The sequence below is a fragment of the Hemicordylus capensis genome, chromosome 2 (genome assembly GCF_027244095.1).
Source record: "Hemicordylus capensis ecotype Gifberg chromosome 2, rHemCap1.1.pri, whole genome shotgun sequence".
Classification (NCBI taxonomy): domain Eukaryota; kingdom Metazoa; phylum Chordata; class Lepidosauria; order Squamata; family Cordylidae; genus Hemicordylus; species Hemicordylus capensis.
In genome coordinates this window covers 231547206-231569110 of record NC_069658.1, presented here as the reverse complement: position 1 = coordinate 231569110, position 21905 = coordinate 231547206, and the positions used below count along the sequence as shown (strand labels likewise).

General features: G+C 49.3%; 1 pseudogene; it reads left to right on the top strand.

The window, feature by feature from the left end:
- The first annotated feature begins 1332 nt into the window (after positions 1 to 1332).
- LOC128342314 (class I histocompatibility antigen, F10 alpha chain-like) lies at positions 1333 to 21905 on the top strand (annotated as a pseudogene).

Below are 21905 nucleotides of genomic sequence, written 5' to 3'. Positions count from 1 at the left end.
GCACGCCCTCAACTCCTGCCTGTGGCTTCCAGCAGCATCTGGTGGGCCACTGTGCGTAACAAGATGCTGGACTAGATGGGTCTTGGGCCTGATCCAGCAGGGCTGTTCTTATGTTCTTACATCAATTCTGGAGGATGAATACAACTGAAGGAAGCCCAGGCGGGTGTGTGGTTGGGGGCGTCAGTCATGTGACTTGCCTCGGGGGGGGCCAAGGCAGGGGACCCCCAGACATCTGTCTCCCCTTGCCCTATTATAGTTACACCCCTGATACTGAGCTAGATGGACCAATGGTCTGACTTGGTATAAGGCAGCTTCCTATGTAAGCTCAAGCTCCACAAAAGCAGGAAATTCAAACCTAAGTCTGATGCCTTAACAGGCATGCCATGTGATCAGGAATGATATGCTGCAATGTCCAGGGATCAAGAAATCCACTAGGCTACTTGTCTGTGTCGAGTGAAAAATCATGCCTCATAAGCAAAAATCCTGATGAGTAATATACCGACATAGCTTGAGAAACCACCAGACGAGTAAAATTTTTATCTGGCTGGTAAACAGAGCCAAGATTTCTTGACCCCTGGCAATGTCACCAACTGTGCTGGCTTGCAACCAGCCCTCTATATACCCATCCTTTCCCTTGGTTTTTGAGGCCCAACTAAAAGGACTATTGAGACCTCCCCAAGATGGAGAGGGAGGAGTGCCTGGCACCAGCAAGCATGCTCCACATTGATCTGGTCCTGTCCAGCCTTATGAGGAATGGTTGCAAGGAGGGTGACATGCATGCCAAGGCATGGCCCTTCCCATCAACTTTGCACAATGGCATGGGCCGTTTAGGGTTTTTTCAGTCTATGTTCCCGTCCTGCCTTTTCTAGGAAATCAATAAGCGAGAATGAAGCTTTCTCTTCTTTGGACACCAGAGGGCGCTGCTGCACTTCTACAAACACTAGGTTTGCCATGGGGGCCACTGGTCACAGGTGGCACGGAGCGCAGCAGATCTTTTCCCGCAGGGCTGGGGGTTCCTACCTAATTTTTAAAGAAACAAAGACGTCCTCCCACTTGCCGCGATGCACGCGGAGCCCTCCAGCGTCTCCGAGCTCTGTTTTGCTGCTTTCACACAGTTCTCCTCCCCCCTTTCTCCAAGACAAGGAGAGCTGCTCAAGGAACCTGACCTTTGAGTTTTGCAAACCTCCTTCCTTTCCCGAGGGCACAATGCCTGAGAGAAAGCAAGTCCAGGGGTGGGTCTGGGGCGCGGCATTGTCACCTGGTGCGTTCTTTCGACGGGCTCTGGGATAAGCCGGCGATGGCGGCCGGGCGGCGCTTGAGTAATAAGCGAGGGGGTCCGGTGTCTTCTGCAGTGTGATGGGATTGCTTCGAGGGCTCCTTTTGGTCCTGGGGGCGGCTGCTGTTCCCCTGGGAGGCTGCTCTGGTGGTGAGTCCCTCCGGACGGCGGCTCCTCTTCCTCTCCCCTGTGCTGGGCAGCAGGATTTGCACCCAGTTTTGCTGAATATCTTGTGTTTGTGGCCACCCTTTACTTCCCTGGGAGGCAGACTTTATAAAAAGGGAGACAGACGTGGGGTGGTGGCGATGGTTCTAGGCAGGATCAAGGTGCCCCCACTCTTAAATAACATTTTTTTAAATATTCTGCTCTTCTTCCAAGGAGCCCAAGTACTAGATACTTAAGTTTCTCCTCACAACAAACCTGTGAAGTAGGTTAGGCTGAGAGAGAAGTGACTGGCCCAGAGTCACCCAGCAAGTCTCATGGCTGAAGGGGGATTTGAACTCCGGTCTGACAAGGCCCTAGCAGGCTTCCTTCTTCTCAGGAGCTTTTTAGATTAAAACGGTAGAAAATATTAAGTGGGCTCGAATACTTCCCACAGCTCTGTGTCCCATTGTGTGGTTTTAAAAAACCAACAACCCTGCCAGTTTAAGACCAGAGTTCAGCCATGAAGCTCACTGGATGACTCTGGGCTGGTCATGTATCTCTTAGCCTAACCTACCTTGCAGGGTTGTTGTGAGGATAAACATAACCATGTACTCCCCTCTCGGCTCCTTGGAGGAAGAGCAGGATATAAAGGTAAAAATAGAATAAATATATATAATATATAATGTTGGCTCAAGCTGCACAAAGCCAGGAAACGGGAGCCTAACAGGCATGCCACGTGATGATCAGTCCATGTTGTGCAATGTCACAACTTGCCCTCCATGCATCCACACTTTTCCTCGGTCTTTGAGGCCCTGATCAGGATGGGGAAGTTAAGAGTGCCTGAATAAAATGGTGAATCCCAACAGGAAACCCTGAGTGTAAGAGAAGTGTATGAGTATATGTATGTAGGGTCTCTCCCCTGCCCCACACATTTTCCCCTGCTTTAATCTTGCAGCTGCAGCAGCAGGAGCACGTATAATTCAGTTATGGCCAGAAATGCAGATAGGGGCTAGTTCATAGGGACAAATCTATCAATCTACCTATCAAATCTATATACCGCCCAAACTTTTGTCTCTGGGACGTTAAGATAAAACAATTAAAACACACATAAAAAGTTAAAACAATTCAACAATTTAAAATCAACTACAAAATTAAAACTGACAAATTTTAAAAAGCTGAGAGAGCTTGGGTGAAAAGATGGGTTTTCAGATTTTATGTATTTTTTAATTGCCAGAGAATGAGGAGGATCGTACCTTAGTAGGGAGCGCATTCCACAATCTCAGGGCAGTAACCGAGAATGAAGCTGCTTCCTCCTGAGCCAGACTTCTGGTCTATCCAGCTCAAGTTTTACTGCTTGGATTGGCCCTGGGTCTTCAGGGGTCTTTCTCAACCCTAGCTAGAAATGCCAGGGGTTGCTTTTCAAGCCTCCCCACCCCCCGCCCCTGCCGCAGTCTCCTATTAGAGTCATGGTGACAATCTCCCCCCAACAACCAGAACAAAGACTAGGATATATTGTTTAGAAGAATACAAGCTGAACCCCCCTGGTTGTTTTGTTTTTGTTTTGAAAGAAACTTTCTTTTTAAATTGAATACGGAGTGCTCGAGCATTCAGAATACTTGAACTGCATCAAGGGAAGTCCATAACTGACCATTTAAAAAAAGTCTTTAAAGACGCACCTGTTCACCCAGGCTTTTAACTGATACTGTTTTGATTGTTTTTAATGTTGTTTTGGAATATTGTTTTTAAAAATTTTAAATTGTCATTTTAAAAATTTCTTGTTTTTGTTTTTAACTAATGTTTTAATGTTGCTTTTATTTTGTTGTAAACTGCCCAGAGATGTAAGTTTTGGGTGGTATAAAAATATGTTTAAATAAAGAAATAAATAAATAAATAACTGACCCCCAGATAATTAGAACTGAAAGCCCCCCCCCCAGGCCTTTCATTTTAGTTGTTTAACTAGGACAGCCAGAAGGAACAATTGCCCACTGAATCAAAGCACAATGAACGCCAATAGGTGCCCTGCTGGAGCTAACATGTTGAAATCATGGTCTCCTGATGCAATTCTTCCCCCCTCTCCATGAAACACACACTCTAGGGTCTGTCACATCAGAGTCCAGCCCTTCTTCTCATATTTCATTTCAATGGGGGGTGGGGGGGGGGTGGAGAATCCTTTGCAAACTGATCTAGATTTAAGGAGGAAAGCAAGAAAGGAATGGCATCCCTTGTGTAAACCCACACTGGAAAATCTGGAGTAAGTGTTGTGTCTCCTGCAACCAAGAAGCACAGAAAGAGTTGGGGTCTTGACAGGGGCGTAGCAAGGTTGGAGGGGGCCCAGAGACAAGATTTTAAAATGGGCCCCTCGCTGATATACACACACAAGCACACTTCACAATATATAGTGCACTCACACTCACATCTCCATTATGAATACGGTGAATATCCGGTTCACACTGAATCTAGTTTTTTTACTCTCTGCTCCTGCCGATCTCCAAGAGACTCAACATAATTCATAGGGGGTGCAACATGGGCGGGTGGGGAGTCATGTGATGTGCCTCTGGGGGGCCCCTCGAGGCAGTGGGGCCCCAAGACGACTGCCTCCCCTTGCCTAATGGTAGTTACGCCCCTGGGTCTTGAGTCTGGCTTGGAAGTGTAGGGCGGTGTCCTTCCTCCCTCTCTTCCTTCCCTGCACTTCCTACTGGCCGGTCCTGGGAAGAGAAGGCATTGAGGCCGGCTCTTTGCTGCTTTCCATCCGCCCTTCTATCTTGGCAAGCCACCACCCCAGACAGCTCCCTCAGGTTAGCTGCTCTGGCCATCCCAGCCCTTAATGATAAAAAGTCCTTTGCAAACAGCCCATTGGAACTGAATTGGGGCGTTTGGGGGGGGGGCGGAGACAAGGAAGATTTGAGGGCATACCTCTGCCAACCGTAAACAAATACTGGAGATGTTGGAGTAAGTGCTGTGCAACCCTGTTTCTCTGAAAGCAGTTGGGTGTGGGGGCAGTTTGACATCTAAGAGGTGGCAGGGTGGGGAGAAGGAAGATGCGAGGTGCCTGGAAGGGCTGGATTGGGTCCTTCCTCGCTCTCTTTCCCCCCTCCCCACCCTCCTGTACCTGCTACTTGAAGGGATTGCCTCTTCTGCCCTATGGAAAGGCTCAGACTGGCCCCAAAGAATTCTCTGGCCTCTTGCATTGCCCCCTTCTGTATCCTGGGGGCTGCAACCACACCATCCAGGACGGACTAAAGAGGATGTGGAGGCCCTGGACTTTGGCCCCTAAGTTCAGGAGTAAGAGTGCTTCTGTCCCCACTCCAATGGTTACTCCCTCCACACTTGCTATATCTGCCTTCTCTCTAATGCCCTTAGAATTTCCCTCTTTTTGGGGTTCTCTAGGCTGCACATCCCCTTAATTCTTCCCTCCTCTCTTCCTTTCTAGGATCCCCCTGGCACTCCCTGCGCCATTTCTACCTGGGGGTTTCAGAGCCCACCCAGGGTCTTCCCTGGTTCACTCAGGTGGGGTTCGTGGATGACCAACTCATCACTCGCTATGACAGCAACACAAGGAGGGACCAGCCTCGAGTCCCCTGGGTGGAGAAGGCGGAGGATCCCAGTTTCTGGGAGTGGGAGACCCATTATGCTCGGGATGCCGAGTTCTTCTTCCAGCAGGCCCTGATGATCCTGCAGAGACGCTACAATCAGCATGGAGGTGAGTAGAGGGGAGAGGGACAAGGCGTTGCACCCCAACATGCCTCTCTTTCCCTGGGGAAAGGAGACGAGGAGAGGCAAGTGCTGGCAGGGAGGGAAAGGGGGCGTTCCTCCCCAAAATGAGGAATGCAAGGGGGAAGCATGTGGGGTGTGGGATGGTGCTTGCGGGGAGGAATTAATAAGCTTGCATCCTGGGATGAAATGGGGCAGCAAGCCATCCAGTTCCACACGTATTCAGTAGGGATGTGCACGCAACCGATTCGGAGATCCTTTATGGGCCTCTGAACCAGTTTGACCGACTGGCGGTTCAGCTGGTTTGAAGGCGGGTGTGTGTGTCAATCTTTAAGGGCTGGGGAGGGTGTACGTAGCCCTCCCTCCACTTTCCCCCTGCTGGCACTCAGTTTTTAAAAAATTCTTTTGGGGTGGCAGCGTGCCACCCCGTTGTCCCCTTGACCAGAAATACCTGATGTGCCTACGTGCACAGATGCATCTGGTACTTCCAGTCAAGGGGGCAATGGGGCAGCAGGGGGTGTTATGCTGCCGCCCTGAAGGACTTTTAAAAAACCGAGCGCCGGCGGGGGCAAAGCGGAGGGAGGCCAAGTGCACCCTCCCCCACCCTTAAAGACAGACCCCGCCTGGTTCTGTGCACATCCTAATAGTCAATGCAAATTCCGGTGGGTGAGGAACCCCTCCCTCCCTCCCTCCCTAGGATAAAGGTGGAAGTGCTTCTAATTCCCTTTCTTGTGGAAGGAAAGGGAGTGGAGGAGACCAGCATTAGGGCAAGACTCATAGCCGGGTGGAGGGGAGTATCACCCCCCCACACACACTCTGCCCCACCACCGACAGTTTCTTAAACCACATTCTGGCTTGGGTGCAGGGTATTATTATTATTATTATTATTATTATTATTATTATTATTATTATTATTTAAGAGAGTGCCTTCTTGGTCATGAGCCCTGCTGCCTATTCGATCTTCTGGAACGGTCCAGTTATGGTTGCCGCTGGCTTTTTTGGTGGCGACTTGGGACCAGGCCTTCTCTGTGGCTGCTCCAGTGCTTTTGGAATATGCTCCCTGTTGAAATAAGAGCGTCTCCTTCTCTTCAGGAAGACCCTCAAGGCACACCAGGCTTTTCACTGGAAATAATTTTAATAATCTCTTTTATGGGATCGTTTTTATTGTGATTTTGTATACCACCTAGAGATGTACATATCAGGTGGTATAAAATATGATAAATAAATAATAAATAAATCCCCCAGCCCCCCCACAATTTATTGTGGCAGGGGATGATGGGCGTTGTAGTTCAAGAACAGCCGGAGGTATGCTTAGCCTAGAGAACAGAAGACTGAGGTAGTGGGACATGATGACAGCAGCCTTAAGAAAGTAAGAACAGCCCTGCTGGATCAGGCCCATGGCCCATCATATCCAGCATCCTGTTTCACACAGTGGCCCACCAGATGCCTCCAAGAAGCCCACAGGCAGGGGGTGAGAGCATGCCCTCTCTCCTGCTGTTGCTCCCGTGAAACTGGTATTGATAGGCATCTTCCCTCTGAGGCTGGAGGTAGACTATAGTCACCAGACTAGTAGCCATTGATAGACCTGTCCTCCATGAATTTGTTTAACCCCCCTTTAAAGCCATCCAAGCTAGTGGCCATCACCACATCCCATGGCAGATAATTCCATCGGCTAATTATGCGCTGTGTGAAGAAGTAAATCCTTCTTGTCGGTCCTGAATTTCCTGGCCTTCAGTTTCATGGGATGACCCCTGGTTTTAGTGTTGTGTTAGAGGGAGAAGAATTTCTCTCTGTCTACCCTCTCCACTCCATGCATTACAATCTCTAAAGATGAAGACCGTGACATATTCTCAGTTGCCCCCGAGGGGAGGGTTAAGTCTAATTGGCTTTACAAGAGGACAGATTTTGATTGGACTTTAGGAAAAACTTATTTAATGACTATGGGACTAATTCCCTAGAGGTCTGGAGGTCTTCAGGAGAGGCTGGATAACCCCATTGGGTCTGCTCTAGTCTTGGCCTTCCTGCATCAAGCAGGGGGTTGGACTAGACGGCCTTCAAGGATCCCGCCGGGTATGTGATCCTGGGTTTGAGCTGCCGTCTTTTTTCCCTTCTTTGAGACTAACAGCAGGTTTGTAGGGGAGCAATTTTGCATCAGGGGATCAGCCAAACATTTATTTTAAATATCTTTCCATTACATCTTTTAATTAACATGGAACACTTGTTCGCCTCTGTAGCGGATTACAGCCTTAGAGCAAGCTCACACGAGGGAAAGAAATGCTGAATCATCCCTGCTGAACTGCTTGGCTGGGCTTCTCCTTAAACTATTCTGTGTTATCGGTAGGTTCAAAATGCTGCCACCAGATCTCTCCTACAGGCTACTCGGAATGGGAATTGCAGTGATCAAAGAGTCACTACAGCCTCCCTTGATACCTTTTCCAAAAATTAGCAGTAGGACCCAAATTTTTAAAAGCACTTCACTGTGAATTTTAAAAAAATATTTATTTATTTATTTTTACATTTCTGTACCGCCTTTCGTTAAAAACAACCCCAAGATGGTTTACAAATAATAAAAAAGCAGTAAAAACATCAAGCTAAAAACATATAAAAACAGGCATAAAAACAATACAACAGATAAAAACACACCGAAGCAGCAGTAAAAACGATTATGTAAAAGCCTGGGTAAAAAGCCAAGTCTTTACAAGCTTTCTAAAAGCCGTGATGAAGTCGGAGGAACGAATGGCCACTGGGAGAGCATTCCAGAGTCTAGGGGCAGCAACAGAGAAGGCCCTGTCCCGAGTGCACGACAGCCGGGCCTCCCTCATTGTCGGCACCCGGAGCAGGGCCCCCTCAGATGTCCTCGTCAGGTGGGCAGCAACCCTTGGGAGCAGGCGGTCTCTCAGATACCCCGGGCCCAAACCGTTAAGGGATTTGAGAACCTAAATTAAATTCTTTGATTGAGGGAGCAGTGGGGATCATTATCAGACTGCATAGAGTGGTGGATGCACAGCTGAATTGCCCTTCCCCTGCTGCCTGCACAGTCAGTCTGAAGGATCCAGTGTGTCTCTTCTGGGCTTTCAGTGTGGGAGCCCCAAGATGCTGGCTGGCTCCCATCACATGCATCAGTATGTGGTCCAATAGAGTCATTGCAGTAATAGTGGTAGCCATAATAACAACTACTATACAGGGATGTGCACAGAACTGGCGGGGGCTGCGTCGATGGCGGGGTGTGTGTGCCTTTAATGTGGGGGGGAGGATGCACTTACCACCACCCCTGCCGTGCTTCCCTTTCCAGCACACGACATCCGAAAAGTCGGTCAGGACGGCAGTGTACCTCCCTGCCACCCCATTGCAATGTTTACCGGATATACCCGGAAGTACGAGGTGTGCTTGTGCACATGCTCATGTCAGGTGTGTGTGCACGACACACGCAGGTGCACCTCGTACTTCTGGGTATATCCAGTAAACGTTGCAACGGGGCGGCAGGGAGGTACGTTGCCGCCCCGACTGGATGTTGTGCGCCCACGGGGGGATGTTTTTTGGATGTTGTGTGCCAGCGGGGGAAATGTGGCGGGGAGTGGGAAGTGCATCCTCCCCCACCCTTAAAGGCATCCCCCGCCCATGCCGTCGAACCTTCGAGCTGGCCAGGGTTCAAACCAGTTCGGAGGCCCAAAAAAGGGCCTCCGAACCGGTTTGTGCACATCCCTACAGCTGTGGTGTTAGCCACACCATAGGAAATTGTTCCCTGGGAGGCTCAAAGTAAAAGGATAGATGTCAGTCTTTTTCTTTTCTTTTCACCTTTCCGGAGGACGTTGAGCAGAACGTCCTGCCAAGATGGGTATGCACTTTGGAAACCCGGAAAGAATGAGGCATAAAGTCACTTACAGCTTTTTTCCATTTGAACAAAGAGCATTCCCTCACTTCTCCAAAGGAATTCTCAGCGTTTGGAGGCAGTTTTGTGAACGGGTCTTCCGTGAGGCACCACCACTTGCTGCCGGCTATATTGTCTGTTCCTGGTCAGGGGACATCTTTGTTGCCCTGTGCACTAAAGGGCCAGATTTCAGCAGCCAAGGATATCCATACCCAAGTGAATGGGATGGGACTTAACGAAGTGAACTGAGACAATTCACTCTGGCTGTTTGAAAAGCAGCATTTCATAGGAAGAGGAGGCAGGGCGGTGGGCGGGGAGGGGGGGGGAGAATCAATTTTGTACTTTCTGACCACACCACATCTTTAAACATACATCTCTTCCCCCAGCACCCATCATTTTTGTTGGCCAGGATGATGGCTGTGTGGGTGGGGGATGGAGGACAGGCGCAGAAACTACAATACTAGCCATTTGGGATGAGGAGTGGGACAGACCCGACACGCAGCACCCTCTGATGATCCTGCCTTGTGTGTCTCCTTCAGGGCTTCATACCTGGCAGTGCCTGGTTGGCTGTGAGCTGAGCAAAGACGGGAAGCAGAAAGGAAGGTTTATGCAGTGCGGCTACGACGGGAGGGACTTCATCAGCCTGGACAAGGAGACCTTCACCTGGACAGCGGCTGATGCCAAAGTTGAAGAAACCAAGAGGAAGTGGGAGACTGAAGAGGGCATTGCCCAAATTTGGAAGCTGTATCTGGAGGAGCAATGTATCGAGAGGCTGCAAAAATACCTTGACCATGGGAAGGTGTCTATGCTGAGGAGAGGTGAGGAGGGGAAGGGGAGTGGTTTGTGGAGAAAGGGGCAGCAGTTCTTCTGCTCCCACCCCCAATACCATTTATGCAGATTGCAGACGTTTGGGATTGTACCACTTCAGAGTGCGGCGTATCACATCACAGTTTGAATGGGGAAAGTACACTTTTCCTTGTGCCCAACAGAGTTACTAGTTTAGTAGATCATGGCAGTGCTGTGGATATAGTGTATCTTGCTACTCACAGCTGGATTCACAGCTGATTGACTTTTCATACCCAGAGAGTGTTCAGGAATGGCGCCATGTCTTCTTGGAGGAAGGCCTTGAGTGCAGTGCCACAGGGCTCTGACGTGCGCCATGGGCTGTTCAACACTTTCATAAATACTTTGAGGGGATGCTTATTGGATCTACAGATGACACAAAGTGGAAGGCAGGAGCTAATATCTTAGAGTCGAGATTCAGTCATATCTGGACATGCTCAAATACTGGGCCAGAATTAAAAATACGAGCAGCGGAAAGTGTAAAATCCTGCATTTGGGCAAGAGCCCTCAGTGGGGGAAATCGACCATAAATGCCCTTAGTTGATTTTACCCTTTAATCATAGGGTCTTCAAAAGTGAACAACTCAGGGAATACTGGATTGTTTTTCAAAACAACAAAGGATTATATTTTGGCATATTTTAAAAAACGCTTAAAAGATCATTGGCGGGGGGAGATTAAGACAGCCAACAGGAATCCTCCCCCCACCACGCCCCGTTAGGAGTTGAAATTTAAACTGCTGTGCATTTGGCTGCCCCCTTGGGACAGGAGATTCCTTCCAGGAAGCGGCAGACAGAGAGATAGAGCATTTGGGGTGGACGGGGGGAGGCCTGAGACAGCTTGGGAATAGGAGACCGGACTTGTGCCCTGAGGTCCAATGGGAATGGTGCCTCTGTTGGCGGGAATACCTTGCAGTCACTTATGAATTATGTTCAATTTATTCCTTTGTGAAGAATAGAAGACTGCTGGCAACTCCTGTCTTGTTGACACACAAGCGGAAAATGGGATTGCGCCCGGCTCTCTCTTCTTGGGTGGGACGCTTCTCCTACCCTGCTTCTGGTTGCGTGAATGAACCTCAAATCCGTGTAAAAAGCAGGGAGTCAATCCACAATGGAGGCTCCCTTAGTAAAGATGGGAAACCTACGGACTCAGTAAGTGGGTGGGCCAAAAGGGCAGTGACAATAGCTGTGAAAGGGGCTCTTGACAGTGGCCCAGAGAAGGAGGAGATTGTACTCCCACTTCTGCAGGCAACGCAGGTCTCGCCTCTCTTCATGCCGCTGCAGGACCTCGTCTGTCTCTGTGACTTGTGAATTGACATCTGACTCCCTGTGTCAGATAAGATTCCTCTATAGGAAACTGAGCCAGCTGACAATGAGAAGGCAGGGGGAGGACTGGGTTTTGGAAAAGGTGACACTTGAACAACTTTAAAAATAGACCCAGTATATGTCATTACCCTTCAATTAGTGCAAGTATCATAACCAAGCAACAGCAGGAGAGAGGGCTTCTCAGAGGCTTCTGGTGGGCCACAGGATGCTGGACTAGATAGGCCTTGGCCTAACCAGTTCAGCCAGGGAAGCTTCACCACAAAGCCCTGAAAGCGCTCACTGGGCGAGCCAATGGATGCTCATCACTGCCTTTGGAAATGTTCAATGTCAGGACAAGAAGTGTTAGGAAATGGCCATCTTGGGAGGTTTCTATGTGTTGGGATGCAACAGGTCTTCAATACATAAGAACAGCCCTGCTGGATCAGGCTCAAGGCCCATCTAGTCCAGCATCTTGTTTCACACAGTGGCCCACCAGATGCCTCCAAGGAGCCCACAGACAGGGGGTGAGGGCTTGCTCCCTCTCCTGCCATTGCTGCCCTGCAACTTCTATTTAGTGGCATCTTGCCTCTGAGGTGGCCTATAGCCACCTGAAGAGTATCCATCGAGAGACCTGTCCCCCATGACTTTGTCTAAGTCCCTTTTGAGGCCTCTCTAGCCTCAGAGGCAAGAGGCCTCTCAATACCAGCTACAGGGGAGCAACAGCAGGAGAGAGGGTGTGCCTTCACCTCTTGCCTGTGGGCTTTCCAGAGGCATCTGGTGGGCCACTGTGTGGAACAGGATGCTAGAATGGATGGGCCTTGTGCGTCAACCAATAGGGCTGCTCTTATGTTCTTAACATCCAGCCTCCCTGCCAGCCAACTGAGAGTCTCAGCGTTAACTCCAGTGGTGCTGATTTTGCAGACCCCCCCGCAATGAAGGTGACACGCCAGGTGGGCCCTGATGGCCTTGAGATACTCACCTGCCGGGCCCACGGCTTCTACCCCAAGGAGATCGATGCCACCTGGAGGAAGGACGGGGAGATCTAGGAGCAGGAGACCTTCCGTGGGGCTGTAACTCCCAACTCAGATGGGACCTACCACACTTGGCTCAGCATTGAGATTGACCCCAAGGACAGGGACCAGTATCGGTGCTACGTGGAACATGATGGCCTTCTGGAACCACTGGACATGGCCTGGGAGAAGCCTGGTGAGAGACTGTGAGGGGTAGAAGGAGGGCTCCTTTGGGGGAGGGTGTGGCAGATTCTGGGAGGAGGACGTTTTCCTAGAGATGGTCTTCTGAGCAGCACTGCAGGTTAGAACATAAGAAGGAGCCAGCGTGGTATAGTGGTTAGAGTGCTGGACCAGGACCGGGGAGACCCGAGTTCAAATCCCCATTCAGCCATGAGACTAGCTGGGTGACTCTGAGCCAGTCACTTCTCTCTCAGCCTAACCTACTTCACAGGGTTGTTGTGAGGAGAAACTTAACTATGTAGTACACCGCTCTGGGCTCCTTGGAGGAAGAGCGGGATATAAAATGTAAATAATAATTAAAAAATAATAATGATAAAATATAAGAAGAGCCTTGCTGGCTCAGGCCCAAGGCCAATCTAGTTGAGCATCTGGCTTCCCACAGTGGCTCACCAAATACTTGTAGGAAGCCCCAAAACAGAAGATGGTTTCCCACCCCCCCCGCTTCACTGTTGTTCTGCAAGTGGTATTTAGAGCATCCTTCCTCTGAGCCTGGAGGTAGACTATAGCCACCCAGACTGGTAGGCATTGATAGATGTGTCTTCCATGAATTTGTCTAAGCCCCTTTTAAAACAATCCAGGTTGGTGGCCCTCCCCACATCCCGTGGCAGATAATTCCTTAGATTAATTATGTGCTCTGTGGAAAAGCCGCTTTCTTTCGTTGGACCTAAATTTCCTGGCAATTGGGTTACAATAACACAGATAGGATCCTGAACATACTTCAGGTGTAAAGAAGGCCTGGGGGTAGCAAGGGTCAGAACCCCTACCAATTTGTGGGGTTGTGAGACAAAAGCCATAGCAAAACTTGAGGGGGCAGCGGGGCGGGGGGCTAATTGTGAATGACAGCAGACTTCTTGTTCTTGGAGCATTAAAAGCTGCTTGACAGAAGAAGACACAGCAGACATGCCACCGGTCTCCCTGCTGCCACCATTTTCCTTCCCAGAATGCACAGAGGGGGGCCCTGGTGGGAGATGGATGGTGCTTCTGCTGAAGATCTTTTTATGCTGAAAAATTCCAAAAGAATGCTGTCCTCTTGGTAAACCACCCATGTTGGGTAAACAGCGTGCTCCTGGGAAGAAATGAGCTTCTTTCTGGCACTGGAAAGGCATAAACTCTCAGTTATTGTTTCTATGTAATAATAATAATAATAATAATAATAATAATAATAATAATAATAATAATAATAATAATAATAAATAAACAAACATCTGCCACACAATACACCAGATATCACTGTAGTCGAGAAGAAAGAAAAACAAGTCAAAATAATCGACATAGCGATACCAGGGGATAGCAGAATAGAAGAAAAAGAAATAGAAAAAATCACCAAATACAAAGATCTACAAATGGAAATTGAAAGGCTGTGGCAGAAGAAGACCAAAATAATCCCAGTGGTAATTGGCGCCCTGGGTGCAGTTCCAAAAGACCTTGAAGAGCACCTCAACACCATCGGGGCCACAGAAATCACCATCAGCCAATTACAAAAAGCAGCTTTACTGGGAACAGCCTATATTCTGTGACGATATCTATAACAGCAGCAACAACATTGACAATAAAATTCTGGCATCCCAGGTCCTTGGGAAGGACTCGATGTCTGGATAAAACAAACCAGTCAATAACACCTGTCTGACTGTGTAAACAAGAAATAATAATAATAATTTGATTTCTAAACCGCCCTTCCAAAAATGGCTCAGGGCAGTTTACAAAGAGAAATAACAAATAAGATGGCTCCCTGTCCCCAAAGGGCTCACATTCTAAAAAGAAACATATGACACACACCAGCAACAGTCACTGGAAGTACTGTGCTGGGGGTGAACAGGGCCAGTTACTCTCCCCCTGCTAAATAAAGAGAATCACCACGGTAAAAGGTGCCTTCTTTGCCCAGTTAGCATACAATGTATGTATTGCGTTTTGGAGGTTGGGGAGAGAGGTAAGTCACAAAAGCCCTATTTAGCTGAAAAGGCATTGATATGTTTCCCAAAGGCCTGGGGTCCTGGGCTCTGTTGGCCCATCCTTAGGAGGAGGGGATTGTGCAAGTAGCAGAGCTCCATGGCAGAGGGGTAGAAGCACCTCATTGCACAGAGGCATCAATAGTTCAGCCTACAGCAGCTCCAGTTTGAGGGTCTCGGGATCTTCACCTGTGTCCCTGGAGAACCGCTACCATTCTGGGTTTGCATGTTTGTCCCATTTCAGCCTTGGTGCCTGTGGGAATCATATTCGTGGCTGTGCTTGCCGTTCTGGTGTTGGCTGGAATCATCTTCTACATCCGTAAGTAAACTCAGCATACTTGTTGGGTCGTGTGGTACGTGTATGATATTCTGTGGCAAACCCTTACTGAGGATGTTCTGGGATTGGCCGCTGTTAGGGTGGCAAACCCACCCACCCCTCAATCCTAGCGGTACCAACAGCCCCATCCTCCCTAAATGACATTTTGAAGTTTAGAGTAAGGCTGATCAAAACATAACTCTCGGTGTGATATTTTCACACATCATAAATCTCTCTGTAAGTTCCATTTTGGACGGGGAGTGAACAGCACCTGAAGGTCATATTGCTGATCCCCGCATGGTTATGCCCACAAAATTCCCAGAGCTGGAAGGCTCCTGAAGGTCACCTAAATCAGGGTTTCATAACCTTGGGCCTCCAGACGTTGTTGGACTACAACTCCCAGAATCCCCAGCCACAAAGGTCATATCTGGGGATTCTGGGAGTTGTAGTCCAACAACATCTGGGTGCCCAAGGTTAAGAAACCCTGACCTAAACAATTTCCTCTCCTGCCCAAATTTCCCCTGAGCCCTAAACCCATGGACTTGGAATTAAGTCCCTGGGACTTCTGTGGAATTGGCATCAATTTATTTATTATTTTTGGCCTCCTTGCCTTAAGGAAAGTAAGCTGATGAGATTACCCAGCATTCTGGGTCAGTGTCCATGTGTTTGTCCCTATCAACTATGCGATGCCTGGACCAATATGAACCAAATAAGGAGTAAGGAGGTCTCGGCAGCTGGGAGGGAGGGAGGGCGGGCGGTTGGCGGCGACAGCTGCGGGGGCATTTACATGGGCCGTTTTGGCCCTTAATCATGGGGGGGGGGTTTAAGAAAGGTGGACTCGGGGAGTTGGGAGGGTGGGTGGTCGGCGGCGGCAGCCGCGGGGGGAATTACATGGGTCTATTTGTCCCCTAATCTTCAACAACATGGCCACCCGTGTCTGGGCGGCCATATCTTTTTCGGCAGTTCTGAGCATGCGCGGAGCGCATGCTCAGAACTGCCAAAAAAGACACGGGCGCACAGGATCACGCTGAAGCCTTTTATTATATAGGATCCCCATTCTAATGATCCCTAGCATGGAACTGGCCTTTTTCACAGCTGCCGCACATTGAGTCGACACTTTCAATGAGCTGTCCACCACAACCTCAAGATCCCTCTCCTGGTCCGTCACCGACAGCTCGGATCCCACCAGCATATACTTGAAGTTGGGGTTTTTCGTCCCAATGTGCATCACTTTACACTTGGTAACATTGAACTGCATTTGCCATTTTGTTGCCCACTCCCCCAGTTTGGAGAGATCCTTTTGGAGCTGCTCACAATCCATTTTGGATTTCACTACCCGGAAGTGGTCCATCAAGCTTAGTATCATCCACACTGACTGGCAGCAGCTCTCCGAGGTTTCAGGCAGAAGTCTTTCCCAGGCTCTACCTGAAGATGCTGCCAGGGATTGAGCCTGGGACCTTCTGCATGCAAAGCAGATGCTCTACCACTGAGCTACGCCCCCATCCCTTAAGGGGAATATCTTGCAGCAGACAGTGCTCACATGTGGTCACCCATCCAAAAGCAAACCAAGGTAAACCCTACTTAGCAAATGGTGCAGTCCATGCTTGCTACTGCAAAACTGGTTTTCTGCCCCTAATGGAGAGAACAGAACAGGAGGAGAGCTGGGTCTCTTGGTAGCAAGCATGAATTGTCCCCTTAGCTAAGCAGGGTCTGCCCTGGTTGCATATGAAAGGGAGACTAGAAGTGTGAGCACTGTGAGATATTCCCCTCAGGGGATGGAACTGCTCTGGGAAGAGCATCTAGGTTCCAAGTTCCTTCCCTGGCATCTCCAAGATAGGGCTGAGAGTGATTCCTGCCTGCAGCCTTGGAGAAGTTGCTGCCAGTCTGTGTAGACAATACTGAGCTAGATGGACCAATAGTCTGACTCAGTAAGTGGCAGCTTCCTATGTAACCTCCTGTACTGGGTCCCATGGGAACCCAACAGAGGAGGTGCCACCCTGTTTATCTGCCCACTGTTGTGCCAAGCAAACCCTCAGAACCTCGGTGCCTCTCGGCCCCTTCGCCATTCCTCCTCTGCTGATTGCTGGAGGAGTTTTGGTCTGGGAGGTTTTAGGGTCTGAGATCACTGCAGAGGGTGAGGATGGATTATCTTCTGGCTCTGACTCTCTGATTCCTTCCCTGCAGGAGTACGGCGGAAACACTGCATCAGCTACAAAGTAGTATCCAGTAAGTAATGTCTCCCTTTTTGAAATATGACTGTAGTAGAGGGCAGGTTGGTGGGAAGATGGAGTGTCTGGCACATGCTGAAGCTGCATAGTTTGTGGAAGGTAGATCTGTGTTGCATTTTACTCATTCATGCCCGCACACATTCACTCGCTCAGGTTTCTGAATTGTGAGGCAAATCATCTCATCTGGAAAAAAACAAATTAGATAGGCTGAGGGTGGACTCTAAGCAGCAGCGGAAGGCAGATTTGAGGGGGAGAAAGGAAAGCAAGAAGCCTTCCTTGAAAGATTTAGCCAGAGACCTGGTTCAGTCCTGTATATGAGCTTCAGGGACTATTCCCACTATTTTGGAGGTTCCCAGTGCCCCCTTTTCTCTGCCTGTCTGTCCTATTCCTGTCAACAGCACCCAACCACTTCTGTCTCTCCCTTGGCCTTCACTGAGGATTCACCCCCTTTGATTCAGTTCCGGGACTGACCAATCCATGTTTTCCACCTTGCCACCCTTCCTCCCACTGGTGCACCTAGTCAGTTTTGTAGCCCGCACCTGGAGGGCTATGGAGGCACACCCTGACCCCCGGTGAGGCCCCTCAGAAAAAAGCTAACAACTTCTTGGCCTGTTTGCCTGTTGACTTCCCCTGTTCTGTGCAGCAGGGAGGCTAGCTGAGTGGGCCTCCCTGTGGCCACTGGGCTGCTGACGCCTGTGCTGTGTGATGGCATGAGTGTAGCAAGTGCGTGATGTCAAGTCACACTGCGCAGGTGTGAGTGGCCAGGTGGTTGCAGGCAGGCCTGTAGAACAAGCTGGTCTTGTGGTAGCAAGAAGACCCCTTAGCTAAGCAGGGTCCACCCTGGTTGCATATGAATGGGAGACTTGATGTGTGAGCACTGGAAGATATTCCCCTCAGGGGATGGAGCCACTCTGGGAAGAGCAGAAGGTTTCAAGTTCCCTCCCTGGCAGCATCTCCAAGATAGGGCTGAGAGCGATTCCTGCCTGCAACCTTGGAGAAAGCCGCTGCCCGTCTGTGTAGACAATACTGAGCTAGATGGACCTATGGTCTGACTCAGTATATGGCAGCTTCCTATGTTCCTGCTTGGCTCTCAGATCCCCTCACTGCACAGTATAGGGCAGAGGGAGGCCCCCCAGGAGCAATTTGGAGGCCCCACGGAGGCCTCCCCTGGTGCTGAGAACCGGACTTTGTCCCTGAGATCCGGTCCAGAGAGCACCGTTGCTTCCTCCTGCCTTACCTGTCGCTTGGCCCCCGCCTTCCATAGCTCCCAGTCACCCCTGAGCTCCCTCCCTGCCCATGCAGCTGATCTGTTCTCTAAGCCCTGACTCAGCATCTCCTTTTGCAAACCTGACCATTCACTTCCCTCACAGAAACTACATGGCCAGCCAGCATTATCTTTTGCTCTTGACACTTTTGCTTTGATGAGTTAAAATAGTTGTGAATGTTTCATGACCTCACACAGCCAATCAACCAGGGTAGGCAGAGGCCAGTGGCAGCCAGCTATGTGATTTAAGTGTAATAGCCTAGTTCAGGGGATCCCAACCTGGGTTCCTCCAGAGGTTGCTGAACTACAACTCCCACCATCCCCAGCTCCATATTATTGTGGCCGGGGATGTTGGGAGTTGTAGTTCAGCAACATCTGGAGGACCCCAGTTGGGAACCCCTGGCCTGTTTGTTCTGAAGATTCAGTGGCTCCTTATGCCTTACACCGAGTAAGACCAGTGGTCCATCTATCTCAGTATTTCCTATACAGGCTGGCAGCAGCTTCTCCAAGGTTGCAGGCAGGAGGTCTCCCTCAGCCCTATCTTGGAGATGCCGGGGGGGAACTTGGAACCTTCTGCTCTTCCTAGAGTGGCCCCATTCCCTAAGGGGAAGATATTACAGTGCTCACAGGTATAGTCTCCCATTCAAATGCAAGCCAGGGCAGACCCTGCTTAGCAAAGAGGACAAGTCATGCTTGCTACCACAAGACCAGCTCTCCTCGAGACCCAGAGTCACCCAGTGAGTCTTGTAGCTGAATGAGGATTTGAGCTCAGGTCTCCCTGGGCCTAGTCCAGCACTCTAACCACTACACCACGCTGGTTCAATATTGAATGTAAGAAACGTTAGAGACCATCTTAGAATACGGTTGTGGTTTCTAGTAAATGCATAGCTTCCAGTGCAGCATGCAGAGACAAAGCATAGCATGTCAAAATAGAAGGGATTACCAAGAGCTTTGTGTGTATAACCAGGCTTGTTAGTTATACCTGACTGCATTGACAAATGCCTAATAGACAAGGGTCCCGGGACCCTCGGGGAGAGTTTCGGGAAACTGCAGAGCGAAAGGGAGATCACTGAAAATTGCTCCTGGCCCTGTGCAATTGAAAATGTTTGTGCGTCCGTGGAGAGTTAACTTGCTTTTGGGCCAGATCAGAACTGATGTAGAGAATCAGAGAGGAAAAGAAGGGGCTGCGGAGATTGGAACCTGTGCCCTGGAATGCCAATAGAGATCCACGAGACAGGCAGAAATGGGAACGGAAATGCACAACACCAATACCAATCCTGCCTCCTTCCTTTCCCTTTCCTTTGCAGCAGGTGACCAGGAGTCTGCCAGCTCTGCCACAGGTGAGTTGAGTCTGCGAGGGATGGGCAACTACCATCAAAGAAGGGCAGTCTTGCTGCTGTGGGGAATAGGAGAGTAGGGCATCAGTGGGCACACTTGTCTCGCTGTTCCCCTCTCTTTCTTTCCATCCTGGAGGAGGGGCTGGGTCAGCTGGTCACGGTGTAGAGTGTTGGTTCTACTTCTGCTTCTGATTGGCTCCAGCAAACGTTGCTTCTTGTTAGAGGCTCTGGACACTCCATCTAGCTAGAGAGAAATAAGTCTGCATAAATATCCTTCGCCATGATCCTCCTACTGAACCTTATTTTCCCCTCATGGCAATGTCCTTGTAGTCCAGTCCTGTATCCCCAGGTTTTGGCAAAGAGTACTCATCCCCCACACCCATGCTTGGGCCCTGGGACCTGTCGGGAGTCTCATGCCTGCCTCTATGGGGCTGGACAAGAAGGAGATGTTTAGAAACAGTTTAGACTAGAAAAGTTTAGTTTGGAAAAAAGGTGACTCAGGGGTGATATGATAGAGGTCTATAAAATTGTGCATGGAGTGGAGAGAGAGAAATTTTCCTCCCTCTTGCTTAACACTATAATCAGGGTTCAGCCCATGAAACTGATTGCCAAGACATTTAGAACAGACAAAAGGAAGTACTTTTTCACACAGTGCATAATTAACCTATGGAATTTTCTGCCACAAGATGTGGTGACAGCCACCAGCCTGGATGGCTTTGAGAAGGGCTTAGATCAATTCAGAGGACAGGTCTATCAATGGCTACTAGTCTGGTAGCTATAGGCCACCTCCAGCTTCAGAGGTAATATACTTCTAAATACCATTTGCAGGGGAGCTACAGGAGAAGGGGCATGCCCTCAGCTCTTGCCTGTGGGCTTCTCAGGGGCATCTGGTGGGCCACTGTGTAAAACAAGGTGCTGGACCAGATAGGCCTTGAGCCTGATCCGGCAGGGATGTTCTTATGAGATCTTTCAGGCTATTACTTAATTATTATCTCAATCTTTTGTCATGGCTAAATCATATGCACAGATCAGAACTGTTATGGAAGGAGGCTAGGTGTGGGGAAATACAGAGAGGGAATGCACTGGGAAGCCCTTCCCCAGAATGCAAACAGCAATATTGACTCCCTCCTTTACTTCTGCTTTGCAGCAGGTGTCAGCTTTGTGATAAGTAAATGAACTTTGCGAGGGGTGGGCAACCATCTCAATGATGGGAAATGTTCCAATAGACCGTGGGGAATGTGCTCTTGTGATGCGTTGCCCCAAAAGGCTGTGGGATCTCCTTCCTGGCAGATTGTCACAAAGAGAATGGAAAATGGGAAGGGTGTAGGGTCTGAGAGCTCTGACTCACTACAGAGGTGGGGATGGATAATCTCTGGGAGGCGGCCACTTTAAGTTTTCACTCTCCAATTCTGTCTCTGCAGAGGAAGGGCAGCTAGATGTTTCCCAAGCAACCCCAAAAGCAGCATCAAGTGGTGGGACTCAACAGCAGGAGGAAGGAAGCCATCATTCCTCCTCAGTTAACGTCTCCAGTCATCTATCCAGCAACTATATGGAGCATCATCCCACCGTGCATAAGAGAGTCAGTTGCGACGCTAGCCCTTTAGTGAGACAGAGGAAGGCAGCAGGAGGTGCCCCAGATATCACTCCACATGTCCGTACTCATCAACATCAACGTAGTAGGTCCGACTCCTCATCTCCTGTACAGGATTTCAACACGAGAGAAGGAAAAGGAACTGAAAAAGAAGTGGTGAGGTGTATGTCGTCTTTCTACTGACTGCCTCCCATCACATGGACCCTGTCTTCCTCTTGGAATCGCTGGAGGAGGAGCAAGAACAACACAAAAGCAGCAGAGGAGCAGTTCTTCTGTAAATGCTGCTAGTATAGATGCTACCTCGATGGACAGACACAAGACCAGTGGAAAGGAAGTTCTTTAATTGCCCTGTTAGGCCAAACTGATTCCTTCTAATGGAATGACTTTTCACACCTCACATATTGATTGATTAAGTGCCGTCAAGTCGGTGTCGACTCTTAGCGACCACATAGATAGATTCTCTCCAGAACTAGCTGTCTTCAACTTGGCCTTTAAGGTCTCTCAGTGGTGCATTCATTGCTGTCACAATCGAGTCCATCCACCTTGCTGTTGGTCGTCCTCTTCTTCTCTTTCCTTCAACTTTTTCCAGCATTGTGGACTTCTCAAGGTAGCTACCGTAGGTCTTCGCATAATGTGTCCGAAGTATGATAGTTTGAGCCTGATCATTTGTGCCTGGAGTGAAAATTCTGGATTGATTTGTTCTAGGATCATTTAGATAAGCCTAAGTGTGGAAAGCTCATTTTAGCCAATGTGTCCCCTTTTGGGTTTGTGTACACTAAAATATTACATTGACAATATTAAATATAATAACTTGAGATAATTATATTGAG